Source organism: Vigna unguiculata, chromosome 6 (assembly GCF_004118075.2).
Source record: "Vigna unguiculata cultivar IT97K-499-35 chromosome 6, ASM411807v1, whole genome shotgun sequence".
NCBI classification, from domain to species: Eukaryota; Viridiplantae; Streptophyta; class Magnoliopsida; order Fabales; family Fabaceae; genus Vigna; species Vigna unguiculata.
In genome coordinates, this window is record NC_040284.1 from 9,798,896 (window position 1) to 9,814,451 (window position 15,556).

At 34.4% G+C, this 15,556-nt stretch overlaps 1 long non-coding RNA gene across 1 annotated transcript; it reads left to right on the forward strand.

Annotated features, from left to right (window-relative positions):
- The first annotated feature begins 13,224 nt into the window (after positions 1-13,224).
- On the forward strand, positions 13,225-13,688 carry LOC114186706. Its single transcript, XR_003605131.1, has 2 exons — positions 13,225-13,317; positions 13,407-13,688. It is a non-coding gene; the product is annotated as an uncharacterized LOC114186706 (long non-coding RNA).
- Positions 13,689-15,556: the final 1,868 nt, after the last annotated feature.

Below are 15,556 nucleotides of genomic sequence, written 5' to 3' on the forward strand. Positions count from 1 at the left end.
GTTTCCTCCCTAGGGAGTGAATACTTTTAAGCTTTGTCTTGCATAGCAAGTGGCGGCACACATCCACTCATCTTCAAGGTTGCCATGGCTTCTAGCCTAGCCTTGTAGTGGCGTGCTTCTCACATTTTTACCATTTCTTTCCTTTCCAATTTATGTTTTCTTCTTCCTTTAATTGTTCTTGGTTTTCTATGGTTTATGTGTTTTCCATTTCCTTTTTGTTTGAATCAATCCATCATCTTCTTCGCTTGAGCTTTGTGAAAGGAACCTTCACATCTAGATAGCATGCTATCTTAATGTCCAGTGGGGATTTCACTTAGCTTTCTTAATCAACTCACACCATATTCAATAATCTTAAAAAGGAACAAGATAATCCTTCATCAGTTTGGCTACTTTTTCCTAAGTATAGGAAGTTTGTGCATGTGGTGTGGTATTTGGGCTTGAAGGACTAAGTCCAATAGGGGTCTGGATGTGCTTGATGGTTGGACGCATGATGGGCATGGAACTGGTTGAGTTCTCATCGGCTACTAATGGCGAGGAGTCCTTAGTATGGTGATTACATGCGTCAGGCGCACGATGGGCAAGGAACTGTTATGTTCCCGTCGGCTACTATTGGACGAGGAGTCCATAGTATGGTGTATGCGTGCGTGTCAAGGTCCAAGTTGAGAAGACTTGGATGTTTTACTACAGACAAGGAGTCTATAGGGCAGGATTATGAGCATGATGGGCTCATAGGGTTGGACCACGAATGGGTTAGTTTCGTGGGAGCACAGTGAAGTCCCAAGACCTAGTTCATGTATATGACTCATGAAGGACTATGGGATCATGGTTGGGTAATTTGAAAACAATAAAATATTTAGTCATGTTATTTTTAGGATGGGTGGCATATTTATTTCATGTATCTTTTTATATATTGTGCATAACTCACCCTTTCTGTGTGTGTGTGGCGATGATCGAATAACTCGTTATCCGGGAGTAGATGATTTGACAGGTGGGCCAGGAGATGCTTAGACTCGAAGCGAGGGATAACATGGGATTTTGTATATATGTTATTAGTTTGGTTTTGAGATAATTATGTAACCCTTTTGGAGCCATTTGACTATTATTTTCGTTTATAAATTATGGACTCCTGTTTTTATTACATGTGTATTAAAGTTTTAAATTTCCCATGTTTTTGGGAAATGACATTATGTTAAATGAGGTATTTATTTTTATTTCCTATTTTATTTAATTAAAAATTAGTAAAATTCCTTAGGGATGTTACACTATGCATCCTCATCCAACCCCTAGGGTTCATCATTCTTTTTCTTAGTTGATAAGGTTCCTTTTCCACTATAGGCCACTACCCTTTGTTTCTGTTAGGGATCCTTTGATTAGGGTTTCTTCTCTTCACGACTGCCTTGCCCTATAAAAGGTAGATAATTTTTTTTTAAAGCTTAGCTTTCATTAATGAGAGTGATTGTTATCCCCGTTTCTCAAAGCTCACCTTTATCTTCTAATTAAGCTTTCGCTCTTAGGGTTTCCTAAATTGTGAGAGTCTGAGAGGCTCCACTGGTGGAACGAGAATGTGTTCCGCCGCCAATTCATCTTTCGCTGCAAGTTCATCGATTTCCACCGAAGGATCAACATTTGACGGCCTTGCGAGGATTTTTCACCGAAATGAACTCCAATATGGAGATTCTTTGCGAAGTGTCGTTCATCACATGTTAAAGAATTATGAAAAATATTTTTTCGAATGGGTAGAGTCTCACCTCGTGAAAGTTAAAAATTTGAGAATGATGGAATTTGTTACGAATGTAGTATGGATCAAAGCTAGATGGATCAACATCGCATCAGCCAAGAGTATGAAAAAGGACTTTCTTAGTTCTAGCAATATGGTCAATAACACATAATATATGTTAACAAAATACATTATTGTTCTTGTGTTCGTTGTCTAAATCAAATACGTCAGGGGTTGGGGATAATGCGTGCTCATCTATTTATTTTCGGTATAGTCAGGAGTTATACGAGAGCATATGGTCGTATATATGTTGAACGAGCACAAAAGTAAGGATCGAGAGATGGACAAGACTAGTAGATGTTTGGGGAAAAATTAGAGTTTTCTTCCATTGTTATTTTATTTTCTTCAATTTGGTTAAATTACCCTTTTGGTCCCTCTATTTGTCATGAAATTTCATTTTAGTCCTCACGTTTTTCGTTGTCTCAATTTGGTCTTCATTTTCTTAAAAATGACTCAATTTGGTCCTCACCGTTAACTTTGACCAGACGGTGTTAAAGTCAACGCCACGTGTCAATTTCTGGTTTTTTTGAATTTTTTTATTTTTTTAAAATTTTTTTGAATTTTTTTTAAATTTTTTTTATTTTTTCTTTTTGACATGTGTCACTTCACAGTTTTGCCACGTGTCAAAGTGACTCAATTTGATCCTTATATTTGTTTTTAGTTTCAATTTAGTCCCAATTTTTGTAAAAACGATACAATATTGTCCTTCCTCAAATTGACACTAAATTTACTTTCTTATAAATTTAATGGTGATATTCTTACTAAAATTAACGTTTTTATTAAATATTTCTATAAATATTTTAAATTAACTTTAAATTCTACACAAAACATTAGACTTTGATTTTGTTTTGAACTTCAAATTTAGTTCCTAAATTTATATGTGACAAGTTATTTGATTTTTAATCTTTACCAAGTTTGTATAATATGATACACTTGATGCCTTTATATATGATGACAAAATTGTTAATTTTTGAAATTAAGTTTGGGGTTTAACTTTGTTTAATAATAAAACTAAAAAAAAAATAAAAATATTTCTATAAATATTTAATAAAAATGTCAATTTTATTAAGAATATTATCATAAGTTGTTACAAAGATTAAATTAAGTCTCAATCTAAGGAGGACAATATTGCTTCATTTTTACAAAAATTGGGACTAAATTGAAACTAAAAACAAATATAGGGACCAAATTGAGTCACTTTGACACGTGTCAAAAATAAAAAAATTTAAAAATTCAAAAAATATTAAAAAAAATCAAAAAAACCAGAAATTGACACGTGGCATTGACTTTAACACCGTCTAGTCAAAGTTAACGGTGAGGAGCAAATTGAGTCATTTTTAAGAAAATGAGGACCAAATGGAGACAACGAAAAACGTGAGGACCAAAATGAAATTTCATGACAAATAGAGGGATCAAAAGGGTAATTTAACCCTTCAATTTTGTCAAGTGAATAAAAGTACTATGATGTAAGACATGGAATTATTTTTATTTGAGATTTAAATAAAGTGTGACATTTTTTTTCTAGTAATTATTTGAGATAGGTTTATTCATGTATAGGGATGTCAACGGGGCGGGTAGGCTACGGGTAGTAGCTCCCCCGTACCCTACCCGCTGAATAAATATTTGCCCCGTACTCGTACTCATATCCGTCGGGTATCCGTTATGCGGGTATCCGCCTATTTTTTTCATATCCGCGGGTATTCACGGGTACCCGCGGGTATTTACAAAATTATTTAAAAAATAAATATTTAATCATAAATTCAAATAAAATAAAATAAAATACATTATTGTCATAAATTTTAAATAAAGTTCAAATAAACTCAAGTTGATACAAGTCCAAATAATTGTAAAAGTAAATATAAAATGACATTCAACACAATGGAAATTCTTTAATTAGTACTTTGATCAACAAACTCATCCACCTTCTCTGATTGAATACTGAAAAATAAATAAAACAAATAAATAATAAACCTCAATTGTCACGTGTCAAGTATTCTTATTTTGATTCCATTATTTGACAACAGACATACCATAAACTTCATTGTCTATATAAGGTTTGATGTATATGTCCAATTTCAAAGAAAGGAGAGAGAAAAATGTCAAGGGGTAAGTTTAGCGGGTACGGGTATCCACGGATACGGATACTATGATACCTGTACCCGCCCCGTTAACATGCGGGTATCAAAAATACCCGTACCCACGGCTAACGGGTATCCATTTTTAATATCCATTTTTTACCCGTTGCGGGTTTTATCCGCGGATACCTACGGGTACGAATTTTTTTGACATCCCTATTCATGTAGTTATGTACCTTAGGAAAAAAAGTAGTGTTACAATCCTAAATGTTTTTGAAACTTTATTGAGGCTAGCTCGTGGGCCGAACACCGGTGAGATAACATATGGTAGCTACTACATAAACAATTGTTGTTTATATTCAAGGGAAGACGACAAAAGTATAGTGCAAAATAGTAGGGTTATGCTTCAAGTTATGATAGGATATTCTAGTATTTCCATATGTTTACTTAAAATAGATCTAATGTTTAATATGTTTACTTAATTCATTAACATATAATATGTTTATTTCTCGCAACAAAATTTTGACATTCCAAGCTCGGAAGGTGTTATCTCACATAACCACCAGATGGAGGGACTTCGAGACTTTCCCAACATGGGAATATGCATTCGGAAACAAAAAAGATGACACTCCTTGTATTAAGTATACCAAATAACTAAGGAGGAATGGATGCAGTTTCGGCTTCTAGAGAGTATAGGGAATGAGAGGTTTGTTTCTTAAATTTATTATATAATCACACAAGTCATACACTATGATATATAGTTGTTAATTTATGTTATGTATGACAGAGCAAAATGATAGCAGCCCAGGAAAGACAAAAGCTTAATGATGCATCCCATGTACTTTCGGAAGGTGGTTATGCATTATTGGAGAAACATTTGAGAAAGTCTCATGCAGCGACTTTAGGACTTCAGTCCTTAACCTAATATCTACACTTTCTAGGTACGAGATGTGGAAGGCTGCTCAGACTAAATTTGATGGGGACATGACATCACAATCAACTCAAATGATATATGAAAAAAATAGTTCCCAATACGAACATAGTTCGTAACGTCTCAAGACTACCAAACTCATCGGCTACTACCGAGGAGGGCAATCTTCTGGACCCATCCGTACGAGCCACAACTCACACACTCACACCAGCAACACTCGCCAACCCGAGCTCCAACTCAAGGGTTCCTTGTGTTCATCCGCCATCCCGAGCCACAACTCAAGGAAGCCATTCTGAGCCACAACTGATGAAAGATTATCTTGTTCCTTTTTAATATTATTGAATATGGTGTGAGTTGATTAAGAAAGCTAAGCGAAATCCCCACTGGACATTAAGATAGCAAGCTATCTAGATGTGAAGGTTCCTTTCACAAAGCTCAAGAGAAGAAGATGATGGATTGATTCAAAACAAAAAGGAAATGGAATGCAAATAAACCATAGAAAACAAAGAACAATTAAAGGAAGAAGAAAACATAAAATGGAAAGGAAAGAAATGGTAAAAATGTGAGAAGCACGCCACTACAAGGCTAGGCTAGAAGCCATGGCAACCTTGAAGATGAGTGGATGTGTGCCGCCACTTGCTATGCAAGATAAGGCTTAAAAGTATTCACTCCCAAGGGAGGAAACTCTCACAAATGGTTGAGACACAAGAGTGTTTTTACTTCAAAATGTTCAACCCTTTTACATGTCTAGGAGCACCCCTTATATAGAAGAGTTTAGGGGCCTCTAAGCAAATAAAAGATACCTAAGGATGTCTCTACAAAAACCTAACCCTAGCTTCTAGAAACTAGGTCAAATAAGGTTACAAAAATGAGAGACAAAAGAGCCAACTATGGTGTGTGCAAGGCTAATTTCGTTCTAGCACAAAAGGAGACAAAGAATGTGTCTCATATGTCTCCAAAAAGTGGCCAAAGTGTGCTAAAAACAAAGGAGACCAAAGGTACATAGGTACACTTGTTTTATGCCTTTTACTTTATGCTTTATGCCTTTGCTTTACTCTCTCCTCCACATCATTTATGCTCCCCAATCACCATGCACCACCTAGCATTGCTTTCTTACTCCTAATTAACCTACAAAGCAAATAAACATAGATTAGCATGTTGGCTTAAGTCAAGTCAACTATAGTCAACAAGTCAAACCTAGTCAAAGGTCAACAAGTCAACTAAAGTTGATTCAACTAAGCCAACTTAGGGAATCAAAAAATAACAAACACAAATGAAAGGGATGAAGGATTAGTGAACTTCCTTTCTAAACATGCTTAGTCTTCTTAAGCATGTGCCTCCATCCTTGGTTGGGGTTAATCCTTCATCATCCTCCCCTTCTTGGAGAGAATTTGACCACAAATTCTTTAAGCCTTTGTGGATGGAACTTGACTTGATTTGGGGGAGGATTTGCGCCTCCCTTTTATGAGCTTTTGTTCCATCCTTTCTAAGGGTATTACCCCTAGCTTTGGTTAGGCCATCTTTATTTTCTAGACTACTCTTCCTCTCTTGCTTATGCTTTAAGCCTTCCTTTTTGGCTTGGGAAGAGAAGGAAGAGTGATGCACATCTTGCTTTGGAAGAATTTTTTTGTAGGCAAGTAACACCTTGGTGAAAGCTTGCTCCTTTTCTTTTTCTTCTTTATCTTTTCTTATTTTATTTCTATCCTTATTAACTTCTTGAGGTGATAGAGGTAGTAAAGTTGTCTTTTTCCCATTTTTGAAGAAAATGTATTGGTTGGTATGACCATCATGTAAAGTTTGTTTATCAAATTGCCATGGCCTACATAGTAAGATATGTGTGACTTCCATGGGAACAACATCACATAGCACCTCATCTTTGTAGCTTCCTATAGAGAAGTTAATTAGGACTTGTTTATTGACATCTATTTCTCCCTCTTTACTTATCCAAGCAAGCTTGTAGGGCTTAGCATGAGGAATGGTCTCTAAGCTAAGCTTTTCCACCAACCTTGTGCTAGCTACATTGGTACTACTTCCTCCATCAATAATTAGAGAGCAAACCCATTTGTTAATTTTGCATCTAGATTGAAAAATGTTTTCTCTTTGAGTTGGCTCAAGCTCACTTTGATCTTGACCTATCATGCGCCTTAATAACATAGGGTCTTTCTAAAAAATTTTAGTTTTACTAGAGGAAGAAGATTCTTTTGAAAGAGAATGGGGAGATGAGTGTTCACTTTCAACATCATTACTCTTCTTTAAGATCATGGTCCTTTTGGTTGGGCAATTTAAAGCAATGTGATTATAACCCAAACATTTAAAACATTTAATGGAACTTGATCTTTGAGAAGTGGAATGGTGAATGTGATCACTTGGTGACTTACTTTTACTTGGTGGTTCTTGATGAGAGTTAGAAGGGAACTTATCATGTTTCTTTTTATCCTTTCCCTTCCATGAGTGACTAAAGTAGTGATTGGGTGAGTAACTCTTCCTTGCCCTTCTTTTTCTTTTCAATTGAATTTCAATCCCAAGGGCAAGTGTGAAAACATTTTCAAGAGTGGAGTACTCATACAACTCTACTTGGTCTTGTATGTCTCTCCTAAAACCACTCACAAATCTTTTTATTTTCTCTTTGTTAGTCTCTTTTATTTCAACCCTACGCATTTGAGACTTTAATTCTTTAAAGTACTCACTCACACTCATAGAACCTTGGTGAAGCCTTTGGAGCTTCAAAAGAAGTTCCTTCCTATAGGAGGGAGGAACAAATCTAGCGCGCATAAGAGTTTTAATGTCCATCCAAGAAGCCGCGGGTGGCCCTTGGTCATAATTCTTACAAACTTTATGCCACCAAGTATTGGCATACTCCAAAAATCCTAAAACTACTAGATCAACTTGTGTTTGATCCTTTACATGATTTTCATTGAAAATTTGATCAACTTTAGCTTCCCAATCAAGGAAGACTTTGGGATCACTTCCTCCATAGAACTTAGGAATCTTTGGAGTTTGCTTTTCTTGTGATGGGTTACGCCTAGAATGCCCTCTTTTCCTAGCCTCTCTTTCTTGCTCTTTAGCTTCAAGCCTTTGAATGTGCTCTTGGATTCTTAGGTCACTTTGCTCCTTGTCTTTTCTTAATTGTTCAAAGGCCTCCTTCCTAGACAACTCCAAATCCCGAAGCAATCTCATCAATGTATTGTTTTTGTTTGGTGTAGGTGCATTTGATGAACTTGCCATGATTCCTACAACAAAAACACTTAAATCCGAGACAAAATAAATGGATTAGAGGTTAGACAACATGAAAACCGAGACCAAATCCAACCCAAATTGTAACCCAAGTGTTTAGATCACTCTCCCAAAGTAACAAGGCAAGGCTAGCACTCAAAATCCACCAAAGGAGTGAAGCAAACACTTTTAAAAACTTGTTCAAAACCTTTCAAATGCAAGACAAGTGATTCGGCCATAACATCCCAAGAGTTTCAAGAAAAGAAAACTACTAAGACACAACAAAGAACACCTAGTGACAAGCAAGAAAAGCACAAAAACAAGAAAGTTTAACTTCTAAGGAAATTTTGTTTTAAAGACAAAACTTGAATAAGACTAAAGCAATGAAAAACACTTTTAAAGACTCTATGGAAAGCATTTGAACAAGCCAAGATTATACCTCAAATTATGCATACACCAAGAAAGATCATAACCAAGTTAAAACATGGAACTAATTTGCCAATATCACCCAAAATCCAAGTATAAAATTTGGTAGCATAACACCTAGTAAAAATGGCCAAATGGATTCACCAAGCAACACATTAGCTCTCGGCCAAACTGTTTTTGGTCTTGAAAACACTTTTTCTTTTCAAAACTAGGTACTTAAAATGATGAGAAGGATGTTTTAGGGTGTCTTGAACACTTAGTTCCTTAAAATTAGGTCAAAATCAATTTCAAGGAGCATGCTACAACAAAAGGCATAGATCTCATGCAATATCTCAAATACTTAGAAACAAGAATAAGAAAACTCAAAGAAGCATATAACATATGACTCAAGCAAAAGTTAGACACATTTAAAGACTTAACATGACATACACAAAGACACAAACATGTAGCTATCATGCATTTAAACTCATGGATTTGAGGCTCAAAGACTAAGCATCCAAAGACATGTTATCCAACCACATTTAGGTGTAAGAAGAGTAACAAAAACAGTAGCCAAAACTGCCCAACATAACCTGAAAAACGTTGATTCGCGGTGATCTCGGCAGCTCTGACCTTTGCTCACTATTTCAATCATAACTCTCTCCACAAAACTCCAAATTCATTGGTTCTTTTTTTTGTTAAAAACTAGACTAACAGAGCTTTCTTTTGACATCAAGAACGTCATTTTTGGATCACTGAGAAGGTGCAGTTTAATCTTTTAAAATCGTGAACAGTTTCTGCCAGCATTGTTTTTGTGTGCAATGGAAGTGGAATTGAACCATACAAAGATAGCTACAACAAGACAAGGTTAGCACATGAAAAACACCATATTCAAGATAACCTAGGCTCTAGATACCAAATGATGAAGGATTATCTTGTTCCTTTTTAATATTATTGAATATGGTGTGAGTTGATTAAGAAAGCTAAACGAAATCCCCACTGGACATTAAGATAGCAAGCTATCTAGATGTGAAGGTTCCTTTCACAAAGCTCAAGAGAAGAAGATGATGGATTGATTCAAAACAAAAAGGAAATGGAATGCAAATAAACCATAGAAAACAAAGAACAATTAAAGGAAGAAGAAAACATAAAATGGAAAGGAAAGAAATGGTAAAAATGTGAGAAGCACCCCACTACAAGGCTAGGCTAGAAGCCATGGCAACCTTGAAGATGAGTGGATGTGTGCCGCCACTTGCTATGCAAGATAAGGCTTAAAAGTATTCACTCCCAAGGGAGGAAACTCTCACAAATGGTTGAGACACAAGAGTGTTTTTACTTCAAAATGTTCAACCCTTTTACATGTCTAGGAGCACCCCTTATATAGAAGAGTTTAGGGGCCTCTAAGCAAATAAAAGATACCTAAGGATGTCTCTACAAAAACCTAACCCTAGCTTCAAGAAACTAGGTCAAATAAGGTTACAAAAATGAGAGACAAAAGAGCCAACTATGGTGTGTGCAAGGCTAATTTCGTTCTAGCACAAAAGGAGACAAAGAATGTGTCTCATATGTCTCCAAAAAGTGGCCAAAGTGTGCTAAAAGCAAAGGAGACCAAAGGTACATAGGTACACTTGTTTTATGCCTTTTACTTTATGCTTTATGCCTTTGCTTTACTCTCTCCTCCACATCATTTATGCTCCCCAATCACCATGCGCCACCTAGCATTGCTTTCTTACTCCTAATTAACCTACAAAGCAAATAAACATAGATTAGCATGTTGGCTTAAGTCAAGTCAACTATAGTCAACAAGTCAAACCTAGTCAAAGGTCAACAAGTCAACTAAAGTTGATTCAACTAAGCCAACTTAGGGAATCAAAAAATAACAAACACAAATGAAAGGGATGAAGGATTAGTGAACTTCCTTTCTAAACATGCTTAGTCTTCTTAAGCATGTGCCTCCATCCTTGGTTGGGGTTAATCCTTCATCAACAACTCAAGGAACACTCCAACAAGCCCACCTTTAAGGTATCACCAAAGCCTTGTAGACCACACACATCTCAAGCAACAAGTCTAATGATCATGTATTATCGCTTGATGCTGCTCTAGAGCCACCAGGCACCACGCGCCTCTAAAAACCCCATCTCTACGGGGTATCGCTTCGCGGGACGTCTCTCATCGCCAGGTGCCAAGCGCCACAGTGGCCTTCTGGAATTGTAACTATCGCCTGGCGGTTCAAACCTCACTGACAGGCGCTACACCAGTATTGCATAATATTGGTTTGGTCACAAAATGCATAGATCATAACACACATCAACCTTTATTACTTAAGCATACCATCACTTAGATTTACTTTTACTCAACCATACTACTATTAATTGCATCAGTCCCATCAAGTTTGTTTATTCATCCCAATTTCGTTCCTCCTCATCACAACAGTGCCCTTTGTACCTTTATCATTTGAAACCATACCTCTTTCAAATCCAATTCCAAGCTAAGCCCAGTCATAGTATCTCTAATCACAACAACCTATAACTCTTAACATAATAGAATTCAAATCTTATTCTCCACTTCTCTTATTACCCCTTCTAGTAACTCTCCTGCAATCCATCATACACATCAACCCTAACCATATGATTCCCTTATAACCTCAATGTATGCAATTCTATATAGTTACTCAATCCTAGGTCCCATTCTGCAGTTAATTACCCCATATAATACGCAAATGGATCCCAAAATGAACCCTACGGACCCAACCGCTTGCTGCCCACACAATGCACAACAAAGTGCCTTCTGCACTGGTCGAGCGCTTGGCGGTAGTTTAAGAGCCACCACGCGGTGCATAGAGTTCTGGAGATTTTCCAGGAATCCCCTGCACCTACGTGAACCCAGATTCTTCCTTACCATTCATTGGCTATTTCCTCAACACAACCATTAATCCTGAGTGCAATTATACAACACACACCCAATTCACTGCAATTCAGACACCCATTAATCCCCTAACGCCAACAGCCCCAAATTCCCGAACCCTAAAACCAATCTTCATACAATTTCATCCAATTAATTTCCAATCTCCATATAATCCAACAATATATGACATCAATTAATCAATCAACAAATATAGCTTCCATGTTTCCTGATTAAAATCAACCCGAAAATCTCAAAACACCAAAAATTAAGACAAAATTGGCTCGCGTCGCCTGACGGGTGTTCATCACCGCCAGGCCCTTCACCCAAAAACTTAGAAACTGGATAACGAGGTTGTGTCACCTGGCGGCCCATTCATGCCGCCAGGCGGTTCCTATCAAGAACCTAGAATTCAACAAAAAATGAAAAGCGTCGCCTGGCGGCTTTGAAGACCGTAAGACGATTTCCTGAAAATTTCCAGAAACCCAAAAATTTAAGCGTTGACAGCAAATAATTCAAACATAATCAAGCTATACCTCAAGCAATTAAATTCAAACTATAAAATTATGAGTTTCAGCTCCCCTAACCTGGATTTCCTTGCTAAAAATTGAAGGTTCATGGCTTCTTCCTTGACAAAAAATGGCCTCCTAATGCTTCCTCACTTCAGCTTTCCTTCTCACTTAGTTAGCATAGTTCATACTCTGAATTTTCTCTCCAGTGACTACCAAGGTTTGAACTTCCTTCTCACTTAGTTAGCATAGTTCATGTTTCATGATAATTCCTATAATTCTAGGATTATATTATCACTCATCATGATCAAACACTTTATTATTAAAATTAAAATAATAATCAATTAAATAACACACAAATGACATACATAAGACTCAAATCCAAGTCCTTTCATAACAACTAAGTACTCTCAACCATTTGAGCTAGTACTTTTTCATGTCATAACAATTAATATTTAATGTTATAAAGGCTCTCATTATCTACATTTATTAATTAATTATTTATTTAATTAATTAAATTTCGCGGGTCTTACAGCAAGAGACTCAAGGTTTATTTGTTCCTCGTGGTCAAGACAATATATTCACAATGACCATTGGAAGACTTGAGCACCCAATTCATGTGCATGTCATTGGAGGTTCATTTGGACTTTGAGATTACTTCAGTCCTCCACAAAGAAGTAACGAATCCTTGAGTTAGGAGGTCATAAGGAAGATGGAGCTCCAATTTGAAGAAAGAAAGATTTTGTAGGGTTGAGATAGGTTTAAAATTCACTTCTTAAAACATGGTACCATAGTCACGGGTTAGGGTCTATCCTAGCAAAAATTTGTTGTTTGTTGAGTTTATTGTTCCACTTGTTATCATACTGTTATCGGACCACCCATTAATATCTAGTTACATGTTCGAGATGTATACCTCGGTATAAGGGGAGTATGTTGGAAGTCCCACATCGCATCAAGTAGAGATAAAGTCAATTTAAAGTATATACATAGGTGTAAACTTTACCTTTCAAAAATCGATTTTATATAATTGAGTTAAACTTAAAATTTAGTTTTTAACCGTTACCAATTAAAAGTTGATTGCTAATTACTTTGTGATTAAGACTTTAGGTACCATATGCTTTTTATCATAATTTTATTTGTTAAATATTTTTGTAACGGATTTAAACTTTAGCGACAAAAAATATGACTTTTAAAATGTATTTTTTTTATAGAGTATATGCGTGTTTATGAATTAATGTAAAAGGGACAAATAATAATAAATGATGAATATTAAATAAAAGCGTTATTGAAGTGGAGATGATGAAATCAAACTAATACCGGAAGAGTCAAACTTCACTAACTATATCATAAATTAATTAAAAAAAAAAACAGTTACGAAACATCCAATACTATATATATGGTAGAGATGGAGCAAAAGATGAAAGAATACATTGCTCTGAAATCAAAATAAGATGAAGGCGATCGCTTCAATTTTCATGGTGATGCTACTTCTTTCAACCAGCATTGGTACGTTTTGGTTTGTAGTCACTGATTTATTACTTATGTTTGTTTGAGCAAAGGTGGTTTGAATATTGAATGTGGTCTGTGTTGTGCAGAAAATGAAGGAGCATTGAAAATAGTGGAAGGAACAAGGGTTGAGAAAACGTTGTACGAGATTTGCGTAGAAATAATGTACAAACAATGTCAAGACAATGACAAGTGTTTCACTGTTTGTCGCAAGAAATATGGCAACTTAGCAAGTGGTGTATGTAATTACAAAGAAGAATGTGTATGTCGTCACCCTTGTTAAGTCTTTCGTCTTCTTCCAATAACAATTTCAATCTTCGTATGTAAATTAGTGTTCGATCCTTCAAATAAAATTACTCCTTTTTATATTATATTTATGCTTCTAGTTTTCTATTTCTTTTAACTTCTCATCATCCACTTCTCATCAAGTATCCCAACTTATCTCTATTATACAAGATATTGTTTTGGATTTTAATTTAATCTTTACTTGTTTCGTTGGGTCTTGTTGTTTTTAAAATCTTTTTTTAATTTTTTTCTCAAATACAAAAGAATGACAATACAGTAGTGTGATCTTCATTTTCGAAATAAAAATTTATTACACATTTTTCTTCTTGATTTCAAGTATTAAAAAATAAATTATATTTGCATAAATATTAAATAAGAGTATCATAATATTTAGATATGTAAAATAACTATAGTAAAAAATAAAGATATTCAATGTGTGTCTTATAAATAATTAATAAAATTATGGTAAAAAGAAAAGTTAACATAAGTTTATAAGTTTGTTAGATTATCCAAAATTAAAAGTATTTTAATAATTTAAGACGAAAATGTGAATGAAGTCGAAATGAGTGTTATTGAAACAAATATGAGAACAAAGCCAAGTACATATTTATTACTGTCCCTTAATATAATTTAAAAAATTGAATATCATGATCATGTTTTATCTAATTATTAACAGAAATATATATTTGCAATGCAAAAAATGTATACTTTTATTATCATGGCCAAGAGTTTTTTGGATTTTATTTTTTATATCACGTTAACGTATTTTAAGCTCTTATAAGACTTCGTGATCAATGTGATTTCTCGTATAGAATAAGATATTCTTATTCAATGTTTAATTTTAAGTATTTCTAATCATAATTCAATTTAAATTAAATGGTTAAATATGTCTATAATATATAAATTTATGAGCAAAATTTAAATTTCTTTATATGCTCACTTGAAATGTTAACTTAAATCGTTGTTTAATAGATCGACAGATTTTAAAAGTTTGAAGACTAAACTATACAAAAATTTAGTTAAAGTTTGAGAACTAAATTATATCGAAATTTCAAAAAAAAATTTAACTACCAAACTGATGGGTTTATATATATATATATATATATATATATATATATATATATATATATATATATATTTTCATATGTGGGTTATGGTGATATAGTCATGATTATTGAGAAATTGTGGTTATATATATATATATAATGTTTGTATTACACATATAAGACCTTTGACACCAGTTTTACACCAAAACCTTAAAGCAATGTTGTTATGGGTCTTTATTCTTATATAGTATTTAACTTTGTTTATTCTATCCAATGTGAGACTTTGACTCACACTTAGACTATTCCCAACCATCTTCCCTCAAGGGTGAGTCCCTTGTTTTTTTTTTTTTCATATGGATATATTTCCCTTCAGGTGTTTGAGTAACCCCTTTTTGGTTATGGTTATGCAGTCAGTCACTTAGGTGACCCCTTTTGGTTATGGTTATGTGGTTATGCGGTCAGTCACTCCGAACCATCGACTATGATACCACTGGTGGGTTTATAAATATATATATATATATATATATATATATATATATTTTTTTTTTTTTTTCTTTTTTTCATATATGGTTATGGTTATAGTCATTGAGAGATTGTGGTTATATATATATATATATATATATATATATATATATATATATATATATATATATATATATATGATGTTTGTATTATACATATAAGACCTTTGACACCAGTTTTACCCCAAAACCTTAAGGCAATGTTGTTATGGGTCTTTATTCTTATATAGTGTTTAACTTTGTCAAAATGTTATATAAGGACGAATTTTAATTTCTTATAATGCTAAATTGAAAACAATAAACTATTATGATTAAAATAGTTAAGAAATCAAATTAAAATAATTTGTAGCCTCTAAATCTTTAAAACAATTGAAAAAAATGGTATAC